The following is a 6,110-nucleotide window of genomic DNA, read 5'->3' on the forward strand; positions in this document are numbered from 1 at the left end:
AGACCCTTGAGGTTCGAACACTGGGGTGCGCGCGGAGATCTCTCCCCTACCGATATACGTCCAATCTCCTCGCATGATCTAAGCTGGAAACAACGAACAACACAAGGGACACAAGGTTTATACTGGTTGGGGCCACCGTTGTGGTGTAATACTCTACTCCAGTGTGTGGTGTGGTGGATTACCTCAGGGGCTGATGATGAACAGTACAAGGGAAAAACAGCCTCGCGAGAGGTGTTCTTGAGCTGGTGCGATGAACTGCTTGTGTGAGTTCAGTCGCCTCTCTCTCTCTCTCTGCTAGGGTTCTACCAGATCTCTCCCTCTTTTTTGTCCCTTCTTCTCCCTCTTCACTCTGTGGTGGCTAGCTCTATCTATAGAGGCCCTGCGCCTCTCCCCAAATAATGAGCGGGAAGGGCGCCAACAATTGGCCATTTTGAAGGGGAACATCTAGTACAAGTCATCCTGACCAAAGGTGGTCTTCGGCTGCCAAAAGCTCTGGTGATGACGCCGTCTTGGGCTCCACGGTGACCTCCGTCCTGCAGCTCTATTGGTCTTGGTCTTGTTGCACTGGAATGGTAACCTTTGCCCTAAGCCTTGGCCTGTGCTTGCCCCCTTTGCACCAAAGGGGACACAAGGACACTCCGCAGGCCGGCGCCCGCCTGGGCTCGATCGTCATGGCTTGCGTCACGGGCTCCTCGCGAGGTACCCCTGCCTTGATCTCTCCGCCTCCTCGCGAGCCTGCCTGATGAGGCTGCCTCTGAGGAAGCTTCCGGTCGTCTGCCCCGCGAGGCTTGGCCCCTCGCGAGGGTCTTGAGCTTGAGCTGATGAAGATGGACCGCGCTGGGCCCCCACTTGAGCCACGCTGCAGGCCGCAGGCAGGCAAGTCTGGGGACCCCCGTTCCCAGAACCCCGACAGTAGCCCCCGAGACCAAGGCGCGCCCGGGCTTGGCCTAGCAGGGAAGCGAAGGGGCAAGCGCGAAGCGCCGTGGGCCCTAACAGCCTGCGGCCTTGGGCGCCGCGTGGCGATTGATTGGATGTGGGCGTCTACACTTCCCACGACACTTCGCGACCGCACGACTTGATAAGTCCCTGCATGTAGAGAAACCGGTCATGATTACCTGCGATCGTGGTGCTCGACGGTTGGCCTCCTCCGGCTATAAGTACGGGGCTGCGCGAGTCCCTTCAGTCCATCCCTTGCCGCCGCTCCTTTCCTTCTTCTTCCTCGCTTTTGCTTCTCCTTATGCCAATGGCACCAATCCGCCGGTTCTCTGCAGAAGAGAAGGGAAAGCCCCCCGAGAGGGTCCTGACCCACTTCCGCCGAAGAAACGACTGGTTCTCTGCCACCGAGATGAGGGTGCTCAGCAGGAGGCACCGAGGCCCCGGTACGAGCGGCCGCCGCCTGGGTATTCGCTACCCTTGTACGCCCGCGTCGTGGTTCCTGGGGGAGAAGGCGTCGAGCGACATCGACGGTGCCGCCGTCGACGCCGGCGAGTCACGGTGGTGCGTGTCGTTCCTCCTGGAGTCCACGCCGAGCGCTCCTCTCGCGAGCTCGTGCTCCACGCCGCCATGCCTCCGAGCTCTTGGATTCGCATTCCCCCTCCTTCGCCTTCGAGATGCCGCCGAGCGGGGCTCTAGAGCTCTGGCTGCAGCACGCTGACTGCGGTACCCTTGCGACCGGAGCGGAGGTCGCGGTCGTCGCTCCGGGCAAGGTCTTCATGACCCGGGGCTGGGGCGAAATCGCCCGGGTCTGCTGGACGGTAGGTGCCCTCGTGATTCATCTTGAATACGATGGCGCCTCCCTGATGTTCTTCAAGGTCTTCGATGCTGAAGGACACCGGCTGGAGTGCTGCCCCAGGGAGAGCGGGAGGGGCGACGAACCGGCGAGGACCTGGCCCGCCCATCGGCCCTCCAGCAGCTCCTCAGGCGGCAGCGGAGGAGCTGGGGAATCCAGCGGCTCCCCCGAGCTCCTCGCGACTCCGGAGACGAGTGACGACAGCTACGAGCCCCCGAGCTCGCGCCGTGCTTGGAGCGGGGCAGTTGCGTCTAGCCGCCGATGCCACTGATCTGGATGGGGTTGGCGTCGACGTTGGGCAGCCCACTGTTGATGATGGCGTCCCTTGCGGCGGTGCGGGCGATTAGCGTTCCTTAGGATTAGTACTCTTGTTCCCTGCGAGGAATCGAAGAAACACCCCGCGGGGGCATGTAAGGCATCTGCCATGTCTTTTATGAATATTATACCCTCAATATGAATCAATGTGAGGTGCTTGTCCTGTCTCGGCTCGGCTCCCCCTTTCTATCCTCACGAGGACTTGGCGCTCTATGCTGACAGGTCCCAGTCCCCAGGCAGGTTTTAGCCGTCGCTGGTATGCCAGGTCGCGATGCCGTGGTCAAGGCCAGGAGGTGAGTGGCCCGAGGTCCGGTAAGAGCCCCTGAGTCGCGATGCTTGGGAGGTCCCCTTTAGCGCTCAAGCAGCCCTCGCTGGGCGAGAAAGGAAGGCAACGTCGCCATGACAGAGCCGCATTGGGCGAGGGTTTTTGCGCTGCGTTGGTTCAACTCCTGTAAGGGCGTGACTTATCTCTTGAGTCTGGTGTAGTTCCTCGACGAAGCGCCTGGCCCGAGCGGTGGCAGCTGAGGCGCTGCTGGGTTAGGTCCTCGCGAGCTTCTTCCCACTCCCCCGCACTTTCCTTAATGCTCTACGTCCTCAGGTCCCGTTCCTCGAGCGAGCTCAGCCGCTGCTGGTATGACAGGTCGCGATGCCGTGGGTCAAGGCCAGGGGGTGAGGGCTGGAGAGCCAGTAGGAGCCCATGAGTCGCGATGCTCAGGTGCCCCCTTATAACGTGCAAGCGGTCCGTGCCGGAGAGAGGGAGAGACAGCTCGCGATGTCCCTAGCGTTGCTCCTGGAGTAGGTCCTGCACACCAATCATGAAGAGAAACAATACCTGTCGTTACGGTTGCCAGCCAACCTTTGTCGCTCCGAGGAAGTGATTGGGGCACTGAGGGCCTAGTGAGGTGGCACCTTGCGGGGCTGCCGCGGCCAGAGCTCGACCACTCAGATTTATCGGCGTTGCAGGGACGGACCCGTCCGTAGACGCCGTGCCAGAGCGAGCAGCTTCATAGGTAGGCGTCAATCGAGCAGGCGATTAGGTCGGGTGTGTTAAGCACACAGGAGGAAATTCATTTAAATAGACGCGAGAAAAGCAAACGCCATTGGGCCAGGCCCGAGCAGCTCGGGGATGATGCAGCCCGAGGGGCGCCCCCAACAAGGTAAGTAAAGAGCATAAGCAAAATGGATACATGCCATAGGGACGGACCCACGCGGCCTGGGAATGATGCGGCCCTGTGGGCGCTCCCAGCTAAGAATGGAATTTAGAAAGATGTCACCTGGTGCCGTTGAAGATGGAGTGATGTTGAAGAAGCGGGCGATGTGTGATGAAGACGTCGATCCTCACGAGCCCCCAGGCCCAGGAGCCTCGGGAGGCTCCGGGGGCACTGGTGGGTCTCCGAGAGCCATCTCCATCTCCGCCAGGACCGCACGATGCCTGACCTCTTGGGCCTCCAGAATGCTCCTCAGCAGGCGCTGATGAGCGGCGACCGCGTTCGGCAGGCCGAAAGGCATGCGAACGTAGTTGTGAGGTGGACCCTCGCAACGCCCCACGCATGAAGGCCAGAGGCGCTCCTGAGACGCGGCTCGGTTGAGCCCTGGCACGCCAATGCAGACACGCAGCCCACTATCCTCGCCTGGATGTGGGGCTATGGCGGGCGAGTGGCGACTGCCGCGCATGACTCTCGACTCCTATAGCTCCTGGGTGTTCCTTGTGATGAACTCCTGAGGGTTTGGTCTTTCTTGCCTTGAAACGTACCTGGAAGCACCCCTCCAAGTGGTGCCCGAGCGCCTCCCTCGCGACCTTGGCAAAGTCGGTGGCTCTCCAAGAAAAAGCCCCCGAGCCCTGCCTGAGGAGGGCGCCAGGCGCGCCTTCCTATGCGAGAGAGGGTGGCGCTCCCTGATTGGGCGCATATCCTGACGCAACACCTCCGGAGGCGCCTGCCTCCTTATGGCTTGGGTCAGGCGAAACCTTCTTCTTCTTAAGTGTCACCTCGGGAAGCCTTCCGTTCCTATGGTCCGGGTCTTCGATTGCCGTGGCTTGGAATGCGCGCTCAAGTGAACACACTGCGTCCCTTTCTTCACAGGGTACGGTGATGACTCCACCGCTTCCTGGCATCTTGAGGACATTGTACCCATGGTGAGTCACTGCCATGAACTTGGCCAGGGCCGGGTACCCGAGGATGGCGTTGTATGGCAGACGGGTGTGGGCGACGTCGAAGTCGATGAGCTCGGTGCGGTAGTTGTTGCGCTGTCCGAAGGTGACTAGAAGGCGAACCTGCCCTACGGGAACAGTGGAACCATCAGTGACTCCTGAGTAGGGCTTGGTCGGCTGGAGCTGATCGTACTGCACTTGGAGATTGTCGAACGTATCGACGGACAGGACGTTGAGTCCTGCTCCATCATCAATGAGGGTCCTGGTGACCTGCATGTTGCTGATGACTGGGGAGCAAAGCATCGGGAGGACTCCGGTCGTTGCCGCGCACTTGAGCTGATCCGCTGAGCTAAACGTGATAGCGCACGCAGACCACCTGAGAGGGCGCGTGGCCTCAAGCTTGGGGAGGACTGCATTCACCTCACGAGCAAACTACTTGAAAATGCGATGTGAGGCTGGGGCCTGCGCGCCATCCAAGATGCAAGCGATTGCACGCGGCTCCTGGAATCCCCCAGCCCCCTCGTCTTGATGTTGGTCTTCGTTCCTCCTCGGCGGTGGCGGCAAAGGAGGAAGGCCTGCGTTGCCGTATGGGCGATCCTCACGAGGCTGATCTCTCCAGCCTCCCTCGCGAGGCTGGTCCTGCCAGCGATCCTCGCGAGGTCGGTCACGCCACCCTTGCCGAGGGCCACGGACTTCCCATCGTCCGCCACCTCTTCCTCCTCGGGCATAGCCCCTGTCGTTGCGCTCGGGGCGTCGGCCGACACGTCCATCTCTCACGGCCCTGAGCTCTTGACATTCGTTGGTGTTGTGGGTGTGGAGGTCGTGGTACATGCAGTACCGGCTGCCCTTGGATGACTCGGGCTGATTCCTGCCTCGCTTTGTGTCTGGCTCCGCTGCAAGCACGACAGCCCCCTTGCGCTTCACGTCCTTGGCCTTGGGCTTCTTCTCTTCTGGGTCGGCAGCCGGGAGTTCGAGGAGGGAAAGGCGCCCTTCCTCAGCCCTGGCGCACTTGGTCGCCAAGTTGAACAGCTCCAGGGATGTGCACAGGTCTTCATGGATTGCTAGCTCCTCCTTCATCTTGATGTCGCGTACGCCATCGGAGAAGGCTGAGATGATGGCTTCTTCAGTCACCTTGGGGATCTTGAGGCGAGCGTTGTTGAAGCGCTGGATGTATTTCTGCAGGGTTTCCCCTTGCTGCTGCTTGATGCGGCACAGATCGCCCACGGCCGGGGGCCGGTCGCGAGTGCCCTGGAAGTTGGTGATGAAGCGAGTGTGCATCTCGTCCCAGGAGGAGATTATGCCAGGAGCCAGGTTCAGGAGCCAGGTGCGGGCCCCGTCCTTGAGCGCCATGGGAAACCAGTTCGCCATGACCCTTTCGTCTCCGTTGGCGGCTTCGATGCATAGCTCATAGAGCTGTAGAAACTCCGCGGGGTCTGTCGTGCCATCGTAGCGAGGGGGCAGGTCAGGATTGAATTTGCCTGGCCATGCGACGCCGCGTAGCTCGGGGGTGAGGGCGCGGCAGCCTGCCATGGCCACCGGTGCCTTTTGCTGGTGCTGGGCTTGCTCATGGGGATTACAGCGCGCCGCCGCTTGGAGCAGCGCGGGGTCTTGTCGTGGAGGTGCAGGGACACGATCTTGGCGCGCCGGCGCTGGGAGCGCGCGAGCACGTTCTTGGGGACGAGGGATCTCTTGGCAGCTCCTTTCTTGCTGCGCAGGCGCCGGACGCGGAGGGTCTCGCTTGGGAGCTGCGCGCCTTGGAGCCAGGGCGCCTTCTTGGGGAGGAGGTGGTGGAGGCGCCTCCTGATCCCCGCCTCCTGCGCGGAATGGAGGGCGAGGCAGCGAGAGGGACGGCAAGGG

The sequence above is a fragment of the Triticum urartu genome, chromosome 2A, assembly GCF_056163025.1.
Source record: "Triticum urartu cultivar PI428250 chromosome 2A, HENAU_Tu73, whole genome shotgun sequence".
Taxonomy (NCBI): domain Eukaryota; kingdom Viridiplantae; phylum Streptophyta; class Magnoliopsida; order Poales; family Poaceae; genus Triticum; species Triticum urartu.